This window comes from Callorhinus ursinus, unplaced genomic scaffold, assembly GCF_003265705.2.
Source record: "Callorhinus ursinus isolate GAN/ISIS: 27379988/994484 unplaced genomic scaffold, GSC_fseal_2.0 scaffold4, whole genome shotgun sequence".
NCBI classification, from domain to species: domain Eukaryota; kingdom Metazoa; phylum Chordata; class Mammalia; order Carnivora; family Otariidae; genus Callorhinus; species Callorhinus ursinus.
Window position 1 is genome coordinate 112,927,006 of NW_027397066.1, and position 21,764 is coordinate 112,948,769.

A 21,764-nucleotide genomic window follows, 5' to 3' on the forward strand; every position below is an offset into this window, starting at 1 on the left:
CACCCAGGTGCCCCCATGTAGCACTTTTAGCAAGACCCAGAGCCTTATGTTTTTAGCAGCAAAGGAGACTTTGTATTGGCACACAGAATGGGGAAGGAGGGATGGAACAGAGACCCTTGCACATTGCAGAGTCCCTTGAGGAAAGAGCATCAGGAGAGGGTTTGCTAGGAAAAAAAAAATCTATTTGCCAGAAATTGGAAAGAATAAACCAGCTGTAGTTTTCAGAATTGGATCTATACCGGGAAAAATTCTCCACTGACAACTTATAATCAGAGTTTGGCCGCTATTTTCATTGGTTTATGGCTTCACACTATTCTATGGAATTTAACAAGAGGAAAGACCTGAAAGATCCTGCTTCAAAATAATATTTATGAGGGTAATACACCCTCTTATAAAAAAAAATCAGATAAGGGATTAAAGACAAGTAAATTACCCACCAATCTTATCACATGCATAAATGTAATTTATAGAATTAAGAGGATAAAATAAAAATAACTGCTCAGACGTTAAAAAGACACTAAGCTACTAAAAAGATATTCCAAAACAAATATATGAAAAATATATGTAATGTTCAAATATTATTGGCATTTATTTCAAAATAATAAACCATATTATACAGTCTACTATCACCAAATCCATTCCACAATGTATAGTAAATCAGGAAAAAATAAAATCTAAGGATTAGAAAGAAAAAAAGAACGATGTCTATAGTCCCAAATATTTTTTTATCAGTATAGAAAAGTGAAAAAAGAATATATATGCCAATTACTAGAATTAAAGTGGGAATTTAGCAAACTTGTTGGATATAATATCAGTATATAATACTGCTTGCATTTTCTACACCAAAACAATAGAATGTGAATATTTTCTAAAAGGATGTTATTTACAAGATCTTCCCCAAAACATGATACCAAATATTTAATCTAATAAATGAAGAACTTCTTTTAAGCGAATAAAGAAATGTAGGTTTATTGCAGGACATTAACACAAGCCGAAATAAGCTTAAATCAATGGTATGTTCACGTGTAAGAATACTACTCAATATTGTAGACATTTATTTTCAACCCAGATTGTAGACTTATTTATAAAAAGGGCATTTCTAACGCAAATAACAATAGTAATTTACATAGCATTTGAAAAATTGATTTAAATATTGTAAGAGCAATTGGCAAAGATAGACAAATGTGAAGAAAGCAAACAATGGGACACTTGTGTGATAAGAGAAAAAATATCTTAAGAGTTTCAGTGTTAAAGGGCATTTGGGGCGCCTGGGTGGCTCAGTTGGTTAAGCGACTGCCTTTGGCTCAGGTCATGATCCGGGAGTCCCGGGATCGAGTCTCGCATCGGGCTCCCCTGCTTCTCCCTCTGACCCTCCCCCCTCTCATGCGCTCTCCCTTCAAATAAATAAATAAAAATCTTTTAAAAAAAGGCATTTGGTATTATTGTACTAATAGACAAACAGATCCTTAGGACAGAAAACCCACAAATCCGTGCCTAAACAGGGATCTGGTACACAAGTGGAACGGGATTGCGTAACGGGGAAAGGATAACTAGACAACAATTTAGAAATGTTTAACATCCATGTGAAAATATAAAATAAATCCCTATCTTGCACCACACAAAAATCAGTTTCTATTGGATATATGCTTTAAGATAAAAAGCACAACATAAAAAATACAAATACATTTCAAAGGAAGAGGAGAACCATTTTTCCAACAAGGATAACCAAGTCCTTGCAACCCTAGCTGTAAGACATAGTATTTTTACTTAATTGAAAATGAAAATTGAAATCTTAAGCTGAAACGTTAATAAATGTTGATCTTAATATTTCAAGGAAGCATCTTTATATTAAGCATTAATAATAAATATCTAAACTTTGGCTATATCAAATTTTAAACCTAGGATAACAAAAGACACAATAAAACAGTTAATGGGAAAGCTACATTTAGGAAAAATATATTGCAAAATATTGGTGCTGATAGAAATGAATATACATACATATATATAATCTATTTAATAATATATAAAGAACATCAATGAATCAATAGATAAAATATGATAGGAAAACAGATAAAAGATTATGGCAAAGCTATATACAGAAAAAAACCCTAAGTAGTCAATACATACGTGAAATAAATCATAATACCATATCACAGAAATATAAACTAGAACTATGGAGATAAGATATGGACAACTCTAAAAATCTGAAAATAGTTAATGTGGCACCACTGGTAGGGTAATTGGAAAGTTCATGAACTGCTGATACAAATGCAATTTGGTACAACCACCTTTGAAAGCTCTTGAATAAGATCTATTGAATTTGAAAACACCCTTTATTTCATTACCACTAAAATTTTACTCCTAAGAATGTATACCAGGGAAACTCCTCAACAGAGGAATGGATATAATGGAAAACAACAGCAAAACATGAATGAAACAGAGCCACATGTATCAACATGGACATAGCTCTATCAATTTTGAGGGTGAAGAAATTCAATTTCCAATGGAATTCAGAGAATGTAGTACCAGCTATGCAAAGTTCTAAAACATGAAAGAGTAATTCATTCTCTAGGACCACTTTCCATGTACATGGTAAAAATATAAAGAAATGTGTTGAAATGATAACCCTTAAAGACTGTATTTTTCTTCTGTCGGGGGAAGCGGTGGGTAGTAAGGATTCTGAATTAGAAAGAGGACAAAGATGTCTGAATTCTTAAGTTCAATTCTTAAGTTCAATATCCATGTACCTACATGGATATTTGGCATGAAATTCTTATACAGAATATCCTTATTTAGGAAGCAAAATAAAAAATTACTAAATAATAACATTAAAATTGTGGCTGACATCTCAACTTTTTTGCTGGTTAAGTAAGTCCATTCTCAAATCATCCAACCTCTACTCAGGGAAGACGCATTCTTTTTTTCTTTTTCCTAGGATTGCCACTGACTGAATTTAGAATTATTATATCATCCTAAAGCCAGTTGTACCTTGACCTCCATTCAAACAGAGATAATCCTTAAGGGCTGGCCCCTAAAATTTCAAAGAAGTTGGCATTTAACCTGGTAGACAAGTTATCAGATTTCCTTATAATTAATTTTCATGTTTTAATAACCGGTAAGTCAAACAATCCTTAATATGTTATCCTTGCTTTTTCATATTTTCTTCCTCTTCTTAAATAATTTTTGTTAACTTCTTACAAATTGTAGAATAAATTTTTCTAGTTTTAAAAGACAGTGTCCTCCATAGTGACATCTGTTGGAATTTCTTTTAGTTCATAATGGAATGATTAAGAAATGGAATAATGAAATGTTTATGGAATATACATACAGTGACATGATTATATGTTTCTGCCACATCTCCCTCCTTTCACTGCGATACAAAATGGGGTCCCGGAAGGCTTCTGCTCCCATTTATGCATGTTAAATCTGCTGCTCCAAATATTTGAGGATATATACTTAAAAGGACCAGATTCTCTTCCATTTATCCGATAACTGCACCAACAGGCGTTCTCTTTAGGTTTCCTTTTACACTGTACTTTGATCTTCCTTGCACTTGGCAGCTGGTTCTCATGAATTTTGAGAAGAAAAATAGAAGGGTTCTCTCCATTCATTATCTTTTTTTTTTAAAGATTTTATTTATTTATTTGAGAGAGAGAATGAGAGATAGAGAGCACGAGAGGGAAAAGGGTCAGAGGGAGAAGCAGACTCCCTGCCGAGCAGGGAGCCCGATGCGGGACTCGATCCCAGGACTCCAGGATCATGACCTGAGCCGAAGGCAGTCGCTTAACCAACTGAACCACCCAGGCGCCCCTCCATTCATTATCTTAAACATAGAATTTTGTAACTGCTTCTTGGGTCTATAAACCCTGCAGTGTTGTACAATCATTAGAAAGGAGTAGTAGATATGATACACAGTACAAAGTGGGTAAATCAATAATATCAAGTTATGGAAGAGTCTCTTCTGGACCTAATGGAGGAAGTTTAACAACTATAATCTGTCTGAGAATAGTGGTGATAATGAGATCTGATTAAACATCACTTACTTTTCGTTGACACATCTCCCATATAAGCAATGATGGTACTCAAAAAATTTAATGAGCACTGACCAATCAGAAGCAAATCAATCATTAATCAGAATCATTAGGCTCTGGCCAAACCCTAGAGCATCTTAAAGGAATGGTCCTACTGATCAAATTGTATGAAAATTGAGGTATTGTGTAGTAGGATTTGGGATGGCAGAAACCTCTATGGGAGGGGAAATTTGACTCAGCCTATGACTGTTTCTCTCCTCTAGTAAAATATTTCAGTATTGTATCAATTGGCATAGCTTCCAAAGCTATGTGCCAAAGCATAACGCCAAAGCCTACTGGCTAAACATATTAACAATAAGTATAGTAACAACTAAGTAACAACTGATCAATATAATAACAACTAAGACTCTTGGTCCCCACATTTCTAAGGCTTTCAGTACTTCAGTTGACATTTGATAAGTTGACAATTTGGGGAACAGAAAATGAATATTTACAGATTTTGCTATGGAAAAGGACACTTTAAGTTCCATTTTAAATTGTGTGTGTGCGAGTGTGTACAAACAAAGGAAATATTTTTGATCAATTAAAATAACCGAAAGATATTTAAAATTTTAACTTTATTTCTATATATTTTGGATACTAACCCTATGTCAGATATGTCATTGGCAAATATTTTCTCCCATTCCTTAGGTTACCTTTTAGGTTTGTTGATTGTTTCCTTTGCTGTGCAGAAGCTTTTTGTTTTGGTGAATGAAGTCCCAATAGTTCATTTTTGCTTTTGTTTCCCTTGCCTCAGAAGATGTATAAAGAAAAAAGTTGCTACAACTGATGTCAAAGAGGTTCCTGCCTGTGTTACCCTCTAGGATTTTTATGGCTTCAGATCTCACATTTAGGTCTTTAATCTATTTTACATTTATTTTTGTATGTGGTGTAAGAAAGTGGTCCAATTTCATTCTTTTGTATGTTGCTGTCCAGTTTTCCTAATACCATTTGTTGAAGAGAGACTGTCTTTTTCCCATTGGATATTCTTTCCCGCTTTGTTGAAGATTAATTGACTGTATAGTTGTGGGTTCATTTCTGGGTTTTCTATTCTGTTCTATTGATCTATGTGTCTATTTTTGTGCCAGTACCATAATGGTTTGATCACTACAGTTTTTTAATATAAATTGAAGTCAAAATTGTGATGCCTCCCGCTTTGCTTTTCTTTTTCAAGTTTGATTTGGTTATTTGGAGTCTGTTCATGGTTCCATGCAAATTTTAGGATTGTTTGTTCTCGCTCTGTGAAAAATGGCAGTGGTATTTTGATTGGGATTGCATTAAATGTGTAGATTGCTTTGGGTAGTATAGACATTTTAAAAATAATGTTCTTCTAATCCATGAGCACTGAATGTTTTTCCATTTCTTTGTTTTACCTTCAATTTCTTTCATCAGTATTTTATAGTTTCTGGAGTACAGGTTAGGTTTATTCCTAGGTGTTTTATTGTTTTTGGTGCAATTGTAAATGGAATTGATTTGTTAATTTCTCTTTCTGCTGCAACCTACAGAATCGGAGAAGATATTTGCAAATGACATAGGTGATAAAGGATTAGTATCCAAAATTTATAAAGAAGTTATAAAATTCAACACCCAAAAAGCAAATAATTCAATTAAAAATGGGCAGAAGACATGAATAGACATTTTTCCAAAGAAGACATACTGATGGCCAACAGACAAAAGATGCTCAATGTCACTGATAATCAGGAAGTGCAACTCAAAACTACAATGAGATATCACCTCACACCTGTCAGAATGGTCAAAATTAATAACACAAGAAATAACTGGTTGGCAAAGATGTAGGGAAAGGAGAACCCTCCTGCACTTTTGGTGGGAATGCAAACTGGTACAACCACTCTGGAAAACCGTATGGTGGTTCCTCGAAAAGTTAAAAATAGAACTACCATACAATGCAGCAATTGCACTACTAGATATTTACCCAAAGAATGCAGAGATACTAATTCAAAGGGATACATGCAATGTTTATAGCAACATTATCTACAATAGTCAAATTATGGAAACAGCCCAACTGTTGTCCATCAACTGATGAATGAATAAAGAAGAGGTGTACACACACACGTGTACATGCACACACACTGGAATATTAGCCAGAAAAAAATAAATCTTGCCATTTGCAAAGACATGGATGGAATTAGAGAGTATTATGCTAAGTGAAATAAGTCAGAGAAAAATACTATATGAGTCCACTAATATGTGGAATGTAAGAAATAAAACAAATGAGCAAAGGGGAAAAAAGAGAGAGAGAGAGAGAAACCAAGAATCAGACTCTTAACTATGGAAAACAAAGGGATGGTCACCAGAGGGGAGGTGGGTGGGGGCATGGGTGAAATAGGTGATGGGGATTAAGGAGGGCACTTGTTGTGATGAGCACCAGGTGTTGTATGGAAGTGTTGAATCACTAAATTTACACCTGAAATGAATATTACACTGTACGTTAATTAACTGGAATTTAAATAAACTTTAAAAAGTTTTATTTCTATAAGTGAGTTCAAAAGAATACCTACAAATCTCAAATGCTATGAATGAAAAATATGCACCACATCCATTTAAATCTAATTTATATGATGCTAGAGTAAAGAACTGACTACTTATTAAAACAAGATAGAAATCTTCTGAGCCCCTGGGAGGAACACAACTAAGCATTATTAGCATTTCTGGGGCTGTTCTCTATTATTTTCTAAAATGCAACTGAAGCTGCATTAAAATACATTCAATTATAAAATTTGTTTTATTACAAAAATAATTGCATAAATCTTAAACTTTGAGGAAGAAAATGAACCATGAAAATATCTCTAAAGATAATTCCAAATACTTTATAGAACTTGTGTTATTCCAAAGTAGCAGAAAGCTGTCATTTCCAACCTCCACTATTTTCTTACTTAAGAAAAATAAAACTGTATTTAGTTGACCTATAATGGTATTTCTGTCTTGGCAGTGACTTTCCACAATACATATTTTAATTCCCTTGGCAACCATGTAGTCCATTTTATTATTTTCAAGTTAGGTACTCTGTCTTCCCTAAATGATTAGGTAAAAAACATCAAAATATTCAAAAAATATTTATTAAAAAACAGCTATAAGCTAGTTACTGCATAGACAAAGGAGATACAAAGCACACATAAAGTTGATGTGCAACATGGTGACTGTGAAGAAATAAACATTGACTGGCTAGTAGAATTAACTTTTGTTCTTCATAATTACATCACGACGCCAGTAGAAAGGTGCAGTTGAGAGAAGCCTATGCAAGATTGTCCCAGAAAAGGAGAGGAAATAGGAAAAGCTTGGCCATAGGAGGTGGAAGCTTTTGGATTTTCAATTTGGGAAATTCTCCTCAAGCTTGGAAGGGTACAGGGGTTTGGCAGGTTTTTGTAGCCCTGTTCCCGTATCAAGGCCATAAAAACCCTCTGGATACCATCCAGCTAACCCAGGCCCTACCAGCCTTATGAGCACTCAGGCCTCATGTTCCTGGAAAGAGACATTCTCAGAATTTTTACCAGCATTCTCTACAGAGGCTATAAGTTGTAATCCCTTCTTCATTCACACTCCCCCTCACTTCATTTAAAACCAGAAGTCCAGATCTTTTAGGTGAAACTGATTATCAATAAACATATCACTCAGCTCTGCATATGTCATCATCCAATTTAAGTTGTAACCCCCTTTCTTACTCCCAAAAAATGTCATCTATTCATTCTGTAGCTTACAATCTGCCATCAACAAAATCACCTTTTACTTCTCAGAATCTTTTCTTTACCTTCTCATTCGTGGTGAAGTTGGCTTTCTCCTGAATATCCAGCTTTCCCTGAAGTCATCGTGGCAATTAAGTCTTCTGATTTTCCTGTTGAAAAATTAGCACAGGACCTGGGATGGATGTTGGCATTGTTATTGCTCACAGTAGCTGGTTCCATGTTTTCCTCCCTCCTCCATCAAAAAAATCCAGCTCTGTTGAAGGACATGCCATCAGACTATGTGATTCAGCCCCACTCATTTGTTACCCATCAATCCCCAGGGCGTTTATCATCATTAATTGCAGGTTTCTGCTCTGTTTTCTTTCTCTCCACTAATACCGCCCTAGCACATTGTGGCTGCTACAACAAAATACCACAGCCTGGATGGCTTATATATATATATATATATTTTAAAGATTTATTTATTTATTTGAGAGAGTGAGAATGAGAGCACATGAGAGGGGGGGAGGGTTAGAGGGAGAAGCAGGCTCCTGTCTGAGCAGGGAGCCCGATGCGGGACTCGATCCCCGCACTCCAGATCATGACTTGAGCCAAAGGCAGTCGCTTAACCAACTGAGCCACCCAGGCACCCCCTGGATGGCTTATAAAGAACAGCAATTTATTTCTCATGGTCAAATGAGGGCCCCAGTCGGGAATACAAGACAGAGCTAGGAAACGCTATGGAATCTCTTTTATTGGAGAATTAATCCCATTCACGAGGGTTCCACAATCCACATAATCATCTCCCAAAGGCCTCACTTACTAATACCATCACCTTTGGGGGTTAGGATTTCAGCATGTGAACACAAATATGCTTAAAACTTTCTCATAAAAAATAATAATAAAACATTCTAAAATTCACATCCTTTTTCATTACTGCCCTATTTCTTTCCAACTTTTAAAAGGATACATCTAAATAATACTATTATTAATAAAAATCCTACTATTTTTGATTGTTTACCGTGGACTTTGAGCACTATTTTTATTACTTCACATGCCCTGACTCATTTGTTTCGACTTCCTTTTTCCATTCTTTACCTTTTATTTGCTCTCGAACCCCCTAAAGTCAGGGTTTCTTCCCAACCACTCTATTGAACTGCCCTTTCTCCCTGCCCTCATTGTCTTAATCACGTCAATATTGATATATCAAATGTTCAATTTTGCTCTGTCCTTCATTGTATATCCAGGCAGCCTTTATTATTATTAACTATTTTCTACTCTGAGACTCTCTATTCACTTGGTTTCTAGGGTGCTATAGACTCCTAGTTTTTTGTTTTTTTTTTTATGCCTCATCAGCTGCTCACCAGATGGTTTACTACTTATTTTGCAACTTTTTTTTTCTCAGCTTTAAAGGAGAGAGTACCTGGAAATGAGTCATTGCTCCTTTTCTCTAACTACATTCACTACTTGGGTGATCATCTAATACCGTATATTTAAAGAATAGTTTTATTTTAATTTATGTGACTTTCATATCTCCAGCCCTAACCACATCCCTGCCTACTATTTTGGATACTGAATAGGTATCTGCAGTAGATGTTACTAGTAAATTCCCAATATCCTTCTTGTGAGCCTATGGAAGACTACACCTCCTAGAGCTCTGGCATTTTGGTAAGCCCATGTGAGTACCTCTAGCCAGTAGTCTAAGTGAAGAAATATATGCATGTGACTTTTAGGCCTAACAACAGTAGAATGACAGTAAAGTCGCCATGCACTCATTTCTCCTGCTTTAAAGAACATGTAGGCCTTGTCAAGATGTTATAGTTATAAAAGGTGGCATCTGCTTCAGCCTATATGGACAAGGCCCTATATATTGACTGTCTAATTCCTGTGAGAGAAACTTACCATTGTGTGATAAACTATTAGGATTTGAGAATAAATTAATCACTAAAGTAGAACATAGAATATGTTTATGAATATAATATATAAAAAATAATATTTCTCTTTTTTTAAGATTTTATGTTTATTTGAGAAAGAGAGAGAGAGAACACGACCATGGTAAGGAGCAGAGGGAGAGGGAGAAGCAGACTCCCCACTGAGCAGGGAGCCCAGTGTGGGGCTTGATCCCAGGACCCTGGGATCATGACCCAAGCTTAACTGCCTGAGCCACCCAGATGCCCCTAAAAGTTAACATTTCTAAGACAGATCTAATTTCTTTCATAAAAACATTTATTCTTTCAACTACTCCTTAGTTGTAAATGGCATCATCCTTACCGAATTGAACAGGTCCAACATGTAGGAGTCATTCACAACATCTACATCTAGCCTATCAGAAAATCCTATTAATTCTAACTTCAAAATATTTCCCAGACCCTACTATTTTTTGTCATTGCCACAACAGCCATAGTCACACAGAGTTAAGCCATAATTACCTTTGACTGGAGGTTTGCAAAATGTTCCCAAATAATCACACTTTCTAATTTTATCCCTCATACTATATTTTCTACAAAGAATTTCCAAATAAAAATATAATTAGTCCCTTTACGAATTTGCAATGACTTCCTACTTCATGTAAATTCTTCTTATAACCTATAAACCTATATTACCTTTTCTACCTACCAAGATGATGGCATCTCCCTTGGGTCCTGATTTTGCCTTGTGTGCTTTAAGCACCCTGATTTTTTTGGCAGTTCTTCCACATGTAAAACTTGTTTTTGTCTTAGGACTTTTTTTTTTTTTTCAGCCTTTTCATCCTTTCACCCAAAAGTCTTAGGACTTTTGAAGCACTGTTCCCACTTCCTCAAACATTCTTCTCCAAGATTTTTGCTGGTTTACCCCCTCGTTCCCCACAAATGCCGTGTCCAAAGGTAATTTCTGTCATACCACAAACTCACATCATCCAGTATTCCTTCATCTTGTTTTAATTTTCTTCATAGCAAGTATCACCCACATGTATAAGTTTGTGTGCACATGTATGTGTGTGGATGTGAGTGTGACTGTGTGTGTACATGTGTATACCCTTTCTTATCCTTATCCAACATTAGATTATCAATTACATGAAGAATTTTTTTCACTGTTGCTTGTAATTTTATCCTGGGAACGAGAATGGTGCCTGGAATACAAGTGTGTGCTTAGTAAATATTTGTTAAGTGAATAAATTCCATTAGAATTATTCGATACTCATTCCAAGTAATAAAATAGGGTTGCAGAATAATCCAAATAATATCCAGCTAAACCTAAGAAGTTATTACTTCTTTTATTTGAAACTATAAAGAGCTGCTACTTACTCCTATGAATTTAAATCAGAATCTCAAAATGGTAGGATTCCACAATTTGTTAAATAATAGATAGTCTGTTATTTCTGTTTGTTACCTAAATACATAAAGAGTTCTACCTAAGTAGAGAAAATGATTCAGCTAAGATATTTACACTGCATTATATATTTATGCTTATAATGTATTATTAAAACTAAGTTTTGTGTTTTTGAAATCACCATCAACATGCTCATCTCTATTAAAATACCTTCACAAAATAAAATACCTTTGCAAAGTCTGTATAAAACAAATACAGGAAAAGTTGAAAGCTGAAAGCAGAAGAATTATATACTTTTTATTTCTCTGATAAAAGACTTAATATATTATGCACATTTACCTTTTTAAAAACTTAAAAAGAGAAATGATTGTTATCCTTACCTCCGATCATATCTGTAATCCACTGAAATTGCAGATGATTTGATCAAGGATATAGACCTTCCACCTGGGGCTTACCTAGTGAAAACACCCAGTTTTTTACACTTGTGGTACTGATGACTATTGCCTAAAGAAAAATTCTCCTTTGGCTTTTCTGACACTACTCCCCCACTTTTCCTCCAAATGTTCTCATGAGTTCTACTAAACTTTTGCTAAGAAATGTTTGTGTTTCTCAGAGGCCTTCTTGTGTCGGAACATTTCCTTGTTCTTCTGCTCTTACAATAAATATTCACTGTAGTCATCAAGGCCGTCTCTACAGCTACAACAGATTTAGTTATATCAATCTGCCAGCCCACATATCAGTAATAACTTCAATCTTATCTAAATATGATTCAGTATCTTCCCTTGAATGTCCTATTGTCTATAGAAAAGTCAGTGTGTCTAAAACTGAACCCATTATCTTTCTTCTAAAACCATTTTCTCTTCCTTTTATTGGCATTATCTGTGAATTCCATCAATAGACAGCAAACTTTTTTCTTTGTTTTCACTTTCTATGTATAATACCAAACTTTTGAGTATTTTATCTCATAAATATACCATGAATCCAAACTGTGGTGAAAAATTCCAATGTGTCCTACAAGTTCTGTTTTTCTTCCAGGCACTTAGACTGAATTTTTCCATCCCCTTTGAAGATAGACCAAGGAGTCCTAATATTTTGATATACTGGCTTTGTTAATTATGTGTATGGAAAATATTCTCTCCCACATTGTAGCTTATCTTTTTACTTTTACTTTTTATTTCTTTAAGTGTCTTTTGGTAAACAGAATTTCTTATTCTTCATGGAATTAGATTTATCTATTTTTTTCATAGTTAATGCTTATGTGTTTTATTTATGAAGTTATCACTATATCAAATTGATAAACTACTCATGGATATTTTTCACACATAGCTAATAAAGAATTTTTGCCAAGAATATTAGGACTCCTATAATACAGTTGGCTAATAGCAAAGGGCAAAAACATGAATGGTTATTTCATAGAAGAGGAAGCAAATGAAAGCACTGTGAAGAGGTAGTCTACTTTCATATTTTCATAATCAGGAAAATGGAGGTGGAATGAACCTAGCACAATAGAACATTTTATATCCATTGAATCTGTAGAGATTAAGTGATCTGAAAATACTCAATACTGGGGAGAATGTGAATCAATGAAATCTCTTCTACAACCATTTTTTTTTAAAGATTTTATTTATTTGACAGAGAGACAGCGAGAGAGGGGACACAAGCAGGGGGAGTGGGAGAGGGAGAAGCAGGCTTCCCGTGGAGCAGGGAGCCCGATGCAGGGCTCGATCCCAGGACCCTGGGATCATGACCTGAGCCAAAGGCAGATGCTTAATGACTGAGCCACCCAGGCGCCCCAGTATTTTTGTAGTCTTTGGGTAATACTTAGTAGTGCAATTGCCTGGTTCTAAGGCAGTTCTATTTTAACCTTTTGAGGAACCTCCATGCTGTTTTCCAGAGTGGCTGCAACAGTTTGCATTCCCACCAGCAGTGCAAGAGGGTTCCCCTTTCCACATCCTTGCCAACACTGTTGTTTCTTGTTGATTATAGCCACTCTGATAAGTATGAGGTGATATCTCATTGTAGTTTTGATCTGTATTTCCCTGATGATCAGGGATTTTGAGTATCTTTTCATGTGTCTGTTGGCCATTTGTATGTCTTCTTTGGAAAAATGTCCATTCATGTCTTTGACCCATTTTTAAATTGGATTGGTTTTGGGGCATTGAGATTTATTAGTTCTTTATATATTTTGGATACTGACACTTTATTATTATATGTCTTTTGCAAATATCTTCTCCCATTCTGTATATTGCCTTTTAGTTTTGTTGATTGTTTCCTTTGCTTTGCAGAAGCTTTTCATTTTGAAGAAATCCTAATAGTATATTTTTTTTTCCTTCCCTTGCCTCCAGAGACATATCTAGAAAAATGCTGCTACAGCCGACGTCAAAGAGGTTACTGTCTGTGTTCTCGTCTAGGATTTTTATGGTTTCAAGTCTCACATTTAGGTGTTTCATCCATTTTGAATTTATTTTTGTGTATGGTGTAAGAAAGTGGTGCAGTTTCATTCCTTTGCATGTTGCTGTCCAGTTCTCCCAACACCATTTGTTGAAGAGACTGTCTTTTTCTTATTGTATTTCTTTCCTGCTTTGTGGAAGATTAATTGACTATATAGTTGTGGGTTCATTTCTGGGTTTTCTGTTCTGTTCCATTGATCTATGTGTCTGTGTTTCCACCAATACCATACTGTCTTGATCAGTACCGCTTTGTAATACAACTTGAAGTCCAGAATTGTGATGCCTTCAGGTTTGCTTTTCTTTTAGAAACCTATATATTTACTATCAATATCATTCATTCCCATGAAACTCCAAGTGCTACAACACAAGTAATAGATTGATGTTAATTCCATTATAAAATATAATTTCACAATTTCAAAATTTTGTGAGTCATTAAAAAAGATATTGTTAGTGGACAAAATTTGTATGGTTTTGAATGACTTATCAACAGTAACCATTTGTCAATTTTTTTTTTTTTTTAAGTAGGCTCCACACATAACATGGGCCTTGAACTCAGGACCATGAGATCAAGAGTTGCATGCTCTGCTGACTGAGCCAGCCAGGCACCCCACCATTTGCCAACTGCTAAATGATCCAACTGCTGCAGAAGAACCATAACATGATCTGCATACTCCCCTGATAAGAGAAATTAAATTCTGTCAGCAGTAATGAAGAAGAGCAATGGCACCAAGAGAATAAATTATTCTTTTTTTTTTAAGATTTTATTTATTCATTTGAGAGACAGAGAGAACACAAGCAGGGAGTGAGGCAGAGGGAGAGGGAGAAGCAGACTTCCAGCTGAGCTGGGAGCCCGACATGGGGCTTCATCCCATGGATCAAGATTATGACCCAAGCCGAAGGCAGATGTTTAACCATCTGAACCACCCAGGCACCCCGAGAATAAATTATTCTTACTTAGAGTATTTTGGTACTTAAAAAAAAAAAAGAATGCTTTGGTATTTCCATCTGGATGTGGGTATATATGAGTTCACCCCACAGAAAAAATCAGGTCAGAATTTAAATATTCAAAGCCACTAGGTAGGTACTAAACTAAAAATCTTCAGCTTTTTATAGTAGTTTTACCTTTACACTGATATATAAAGATATCAAAAAGTTATTAATTGAAATCATATACAGTATGGAAAATGGATATGTAAATATGCATAGAAAAAAATTGGAAGACTAGAGAGTATCAGGGGAGTGAGAATAGAAGGAAAAACAAATTAAACTTAGCAATCAATGACCTTATTGGTAAAAAATTTTACCATAGTATGTTTTTTTTTTTTTAATTTGATTTATTTATGTAAGAGAGAGAGCACAAGGAGGGGGAGTGGCAGAAGGAGAGGGAGAAGCAGGCTCCCTCCCCGCTGAGCAGGGAGCCTGATGCAGGACTCAATCCCAAGACCCGGGATCACGACCTGAGCCGAAGGCAAATACTAACCAACTGAGCCACCCAGGGGCCCAGCATGTGTTATTTCAAACAAACATAAAAAAGACAAATGCTGTCATTTTTGTTTTCTTTGTGATTAATGGCTTATGATAAATTTCCAGGAGTGGGATGACTAGTCCAAAATACCTAAATATTTCTTCAGTGCCAAATCTTTTGCCAAACTGGAAAGTATACTTTGTTGCAGATGTAACACATCTTCAAGTATTTACTATTTCAGCATCCAGTCTGGAATTCTGATAAATATTCCTCCTATAAAAAGGTGGCAAGGCCTTTTTCCACAATATAGCTCATCTGCCCTGTTTTCAGCCACCTGTCTTCTAAAGCAGGTAAAACTCAGACATATTGGGAAGTGAATAAAATAGAGAAATAAACTGATGTATTAGTTTTTAAAAAGCTTCCCTAAAACCAGGACAAACCAGTCTAATAATTTAAGATAAAAAAAAGAAACTTGCAGAATTGTTTGCATAGCAGTATATAATACTAAGAAAAATCTTAGCAAAAAGATACATATTTACAAAGCAAAATGTTATGACCCTGAGAATGTTCTTTGTACTCCCAAGGAATTGAAAGAATTTTGAGACTGGTAAAGGATTTTGATAATAGAGCAATCCTGAACTATGTGAAGCAGACAGCTCATTAGTTAAAGAACAAATACTAATCATCAGTAAATAAATTACTTGTTGGGGCACCTGGGTGGCTCAGTCGTTAAGCATCTGCCTTCGGCTCGGGTCATGATCTTAGGGTCTTGGGATCGAGCCCAGCATCGGGCTCCCTGCTCAGCGGGAAGCCTGCTTCTCCCTTTCCCACTCCCCCGCTTGTGTTCCCTCTCTGTCTCACTCTCTGTCAAATAAATAAATAAATAAATAAATAACTTGTAGAAATAAACAATAGAAAACAAAACTGATGATGGCTATAACTGCACAGGCAATATATATATATATATGGATGAAGACTCACATTTTCTTGATAATAGTTTTAGTGTAAATCAACCCAGTAAATACCAGATTTTATGAAATAACTAATCAACATAAAATGAAATCAAACACAGCTGAAGTGATATTAAAAATTTATGAATTTGGGCACCTGGGTGGTTCAGTCAGTTAAGCGTCTGCCTTCGGCTCAGGTCATGATCTCAGGATTCTGGGATCAAGCCCCGCATCAGGCTCCCTGCTCAGTGGGGAGTCTGCTTCTCCCTCTACCCTTCCCCCTTGCTCGTGATCTCTTTCCCACTCTCTCTTTTTCTCTCTCTCAAATAAATAAATACTTTTAAAAAATTTATGAATTTATAAAAATTTGACAAAATTCAGAACTGCAAATTTGACCTAGTAAAATCAGTCAAAGTAAAGGTCTTTTCTGTTTGGGGTTTTTGGGGTTTGTTTTTTTGAAGATTTTTGTTTATTTATGTGACAGAGAGAGAGAGAGCACAAGCAGGCAGAACGGCAGGCAGAGGGAGGGGGAGAAGCAGGCTCCCTGCCTAGCACAGAGCCTGATGCAGGGTTCGATTCCAGGACCCTACAATCTGAGCAGAAGGCAGATGCTGAATCGACTGAGCACCCAGGCATCCCAAATAAAGGTCTTCAAAGAAAATTCAGTTTGTCCCTCTTAATATAAAATTAAGAGGGACAAGAATGGATCCAACCAAATTATTTTAGCCACCCAGGTGCCCCTCTACAACCATTTTGGAAAACACTGTGTCATTACCATTGTAACACTGAAATATCTCCTGTTCTGTGACTCAAATGTTTCTACTTCTAGATAGATAAACCTAGAGACATAATAACACATGTATGCACTGTATGTGTGAATATCCTTTTAACAACACATTTTGTAATAAGAAAATGGAAACTAAATGAAGTGCCATTGACATCAGAATGAACAATTGCATGGTAGTACGCTCACACAATATCTGGGTATAGCAATGATATATATAAGCTGACACCACATGTAAAATATATGGATGGGTTAAGCAAGCTGAATAGGCTCTAGAGATTTGCTATACAACTGGGTACCTTTAGTCAACAATAATGTATATACTTAAAAGTTTGCTAGGATAGTAGATCTTGTGTTAAGTATTACCACAATAAATTTAAAACACATACATACACACACATATATATAGGGATGGATCTTTGTAACATAATATTGAATATAAAAAAGTAAATCTCAAATGTTTGTGTATAATACAATATGAAATTATTTTAATGATGTCCAATAGCTAGCAAGACTAAATCATATAAGGTTTAATCAGATAGATACACATGCAAATATTACATATAAATCAAGGAAATGATTAATAGATAGTTCAGGACAGAAGTTAAATTTTGTGTAGGTGGGAGGTATGGGGAAAACACAGATTAATATAAGCAATTAGTAATGTTACAGGTCTTGGTTAAATCTTGAGTTCAGAAGTATTCATTAGATTATTAAAAATGAATGAATAAATTAACTAGAAAGATATAAAAGATGAAATCTGGCTATGTATAAACCAATGATGACAATGTATTATGAATCAAGGATTAATTTATTTTTATGTTTTTGAGATCATTTTTGTTAAATAGTATATTCAGTGATACAATGTCCAATACTGCTATAAGGCATAGAATATGCATATTTGCCTCATTAATTGTATTTATATTTATTTTCTCATAAGACCATGAATTTTCTTCCATACGCTATGCAGTCACCCTCTCCCTCCCAAAATACACAAATAATAGCTACTTTTTAAAAAGTAAAAAGACACAGCCTAGCTCTAAAATATGCTCTTTTTTGACATGATCTTCCTTGAAAGGACTGTTTATTTTGGAACTTGATTTTTCTTTAATTTTAAAAATTACCTTGACAAAATTTTTTTCATATTGTGGTCAATACTATTCTAAAAGTTAAAAATGTGAAAACTTAATTCTTATAATCAGTATTCATATATAATATTTTTATCATTTTAACTCAAATGTTTTATCAAAAACACTTTTAGGAAAAAACATAAAATTAGTTAATATCCAGAAAGCCAAGTATTTTTGTGCACACATGTAAGGTCTTTTAATAGGAAATAAAAGGAATTATAACTTAGTAATGTTGTTATATTTTATTATGTACCTAGAAAATTAAATGTCTGTATTTAATAAGATTGAGATGTATTTATTCCTTTTGGTGTATGTACAACATCGCTGATGAAATTATATGTTAGTACCACTTGTCAATCTTTTACCAAAAGGGATAATTGAGAATAACTTTTTGTCATCTTTTTAAAATACTGAATTTTATCTTATTTTTTAAGGCTGAATTTTATTTTTATACTCTTCACAAAATCACACATACATAAATCATGAATTTAATATAGTTTAATATAGTTTTGTTCATATTTGGACATTTGTATCAGGTAGAATAATCCATAAGAAAAACATTTTAAGCTAGAATTCCAAACTGTATAAGGTAAATGGCAATAATTTTCATTGAAGAGTCTTTATTATCACAGATTAAATCCAAATGAGTTGAAAATTACATAAGAATAGTAAAAGCTTGACTTCTTTAATAATTATTAAAGTCTCCTTTGTTTGTGGAAGACCAAAAATGTAATTAACCACATAGATATTATTGTAAGGGATATACATTTAAATAGCCAGTATCCCAGTATTTAGTCCAGACAAGTAGTTCTTAAAGGCCAGTAGTCAAAGCAAAACTAAGAACAGAGGAAGAGCTTCTGCATTGCTCAAAAATCAATGTTTTGAAAGATCTGTTCCAAAATATTTTGTCTAGATTTTATTGCATTAAGAAGTTTAATCATGTTATTTGGCATTTTGCTAAAATAAAGACTTTATAGAAATAATAACTGGTCAATAATTACAACATAGCGATAGATAAAATTTGGTTGATTTTAGATATCAGTTTGTAGCACTATCTTTTCTCCTGGACAGTTTGGTGACCTACCTTCTGATAGACTTTCTACTAGATGTCCAACTCAAATCTCGACCACATCACATGGCAACATGATTATTATATGTCTATATAATATACTGTGATTTTAAATAGTGCTCTTTAATAATTTTACTTTTTACATACTCCAGAAAAAAGTCCTACACAAAGTGAGGGAGCATGTGTGTGTTTTTGTCTGTGTGTGTGTGTGTTGAAATAAGAATTAGTTCAGATAATGTGTTTGCAAGCAATAGAAACAAAGTGTGACTAACCTGATAAGAAAAAGGATGCTACATTGAACTCGGAAATCAACAGAAGAGAACAGCAAGCAGTCCTTGGGAAAAACAGGCGTCTGGGCACCTCTTGAGAATCTTAAGTAGAAGAAGACTTTCGTTCGATTGTTTAACTCCTTTGGGTCCCCTTGCCTTTGTCTGTCCGCAGAAGACTGAAACTATAGAACATGTGGCAAAACAGCTTCAGCTTTAGCGAGCTGCTTCTACTGTGTTTGGGACAAGAAGTAAGGCAAAGACAGATCCCTAAGGAAGGGACGATGGACAGTTTGGAATACATATCTATCGAAAACAAGGCAAAAGGTATTTATCCAACGTTTTCTCATGGTACTGTATTTGAACTTATACCTACCATGAGCAAAAACTGATGCAGAATAATATTTTGGAAATATTTTACACTTCATTGGAATACATCTAGAGTAAATAATGATAATACTAAGAGTAATGTAAATTGTGGTATCCCTTCAAAATCTGAAGACTTCTTTATGAAAAAGTCATGAAAATATTTTTATAACAAAATTCAAAATTTAGCTAAATTATAGCTCTTCATGTTTTTCATTGATTGATATGATATTACTAAGGCATTACAGCTAAAGCCAGAGCTTTGTGTAGGCCTTCCGGTAGTGTTTTTTTGAGTTGTCAGGCTTGAAGTTCTCTTCTTCTATGCATATTTGTAATCAAATTTCATAGCATAGTTAGTCAATGTCATAGTTGCAGTCTGTAGTTCAGTCTGAAAATAGTTCACTGAAACTCAGCTATTTGGTCCCATAAAGTCTCGTGATTCTTTCACCAGCCTTCACCTAATTGAATGCAGAGCAGTGCTACACTTAAGGAATTTCTTTTTTCAATTCAGATGCTAAACAAGTGATTCTGAAGTTAATAATAATCCAATACTGACAATTATAATGAATTATAAAGACAATTGAATCATGTGCATGTGATCTCACTTTAAGCAAGCTTATTTTAATGATTACATATAGTAATATATGCTTATTGCAGAGTCTTTAAAAAAACTCCAAGGGCATGCAAAAGCATAAGGAATCATCCATAAGCCCATCACATTGAGATATATTTAGCATGGGATGAACCGGGGATAAGAGAAAAGATGTTTTTGAATCTACAACATAAGCCACTGCTGTCCTAACTATACATATATACATAAGTATTATGCATAAAATATATCCATTTACATTTTATTTTTACAATTATTGTGTTAGTGTCTATGCCCCTAGTTATCTTTCAAATAGGTATACATTTTTAAAAGATTTTGGAGTCATACATATAATCTTTTACACCCTGGGTGACTTGGAAAAGTTTCCAGGTCTCATGGATTCTTCTATTTCTTCATCTTTAAAATGGGTATGATAATTCCTGACTATAGATTCTCATAAGGATTATAACTAATATCTATACAAATGTAACACTGCAATTTACAGAGTGAGCATTAAATAAATGTTTGAAAATATTTCTAATTGTATGTATAAAATTTTATCAAATATGTACTATATTTTCTCAATTATGTATTTGGACAATTGGTTATTTTCCACTTTTTAAAATGATAATTAACTTACTTCTTTTATATGGAGTGCTGACAGTATTCGGCACCCTTAGAAAAATTTATGTTTTGGGGCACCTGGGTGGCTCAGTTGGTTAAGGGTCTGACTCTTAATTTGGGGTCAGGTTATGATCTTAGGGTCATGAGATCAAGCCTCATGTCCAGCTCTGCATTGAGTGTGGAGCGTGCTTAAGAGTCTTCCTCTTCCCTCTTTCTCTGCCCTTCCCCCGCCTATCCCTCTCCCTAAAAATAAAGCTAATATTATGTTTTGTACCTTACTCACTTTTAAAATAGACTAGTGTTGGGGCCCCTGGGTGGCTCAGTCGTTAAGAGTCTGCCTTCTGCTCAGGTCATGATCCCAGGGTCCTGGGATAGAGCCCCGCATCAGCCTCACCGCTCGCGGGAAGCCTGCTTCTCCCTCCCCCAGCCACCCTGCGGTGTTCACTCACTCGCTGTGTCTCTCTCTGTCAAATAAATAAATAAAATCTTTAAAAAAAGTAAATAAAATAGACTAGTGTTCCATTACATTAGAAAAGATAATGGAATTTTTTTTTATTTTATTATTTTTTGAAGATTTTATTTATTTATTTGACAGAGAGAGACACAGGAGAGAGGGAACACAAGCAGGGGCAGTGGGAGAGGGAGAAGCAGGCTTCCCGCAGAGCAGGGAGACTGATGGAGGGCTCAATGAGGGGCTTGATCCCAGGACCTGAGCCAATCATGACCTGAGCCTAAGGCAGATGCTTAACGACTAAGCCACCAAGGGGCCCCAAAAATTAAGTTTTAAAAAATGGGAAATATTTTCACACTGCATTATGAAATTTGAGATGGATCATTTGACTATCTATATTGTTGCTAAATATACGTCCTTTTTCTTTACTTCATTTCAAATTATGATATAATTAATGTTTTATTATTTGGGGAGAATATCTAAATATTATAATTAAAATTGCAAAATGCAGTTTCTCATGTAATAAAAAGAACATCAATGTGGAACATTTTTTTTAATGTA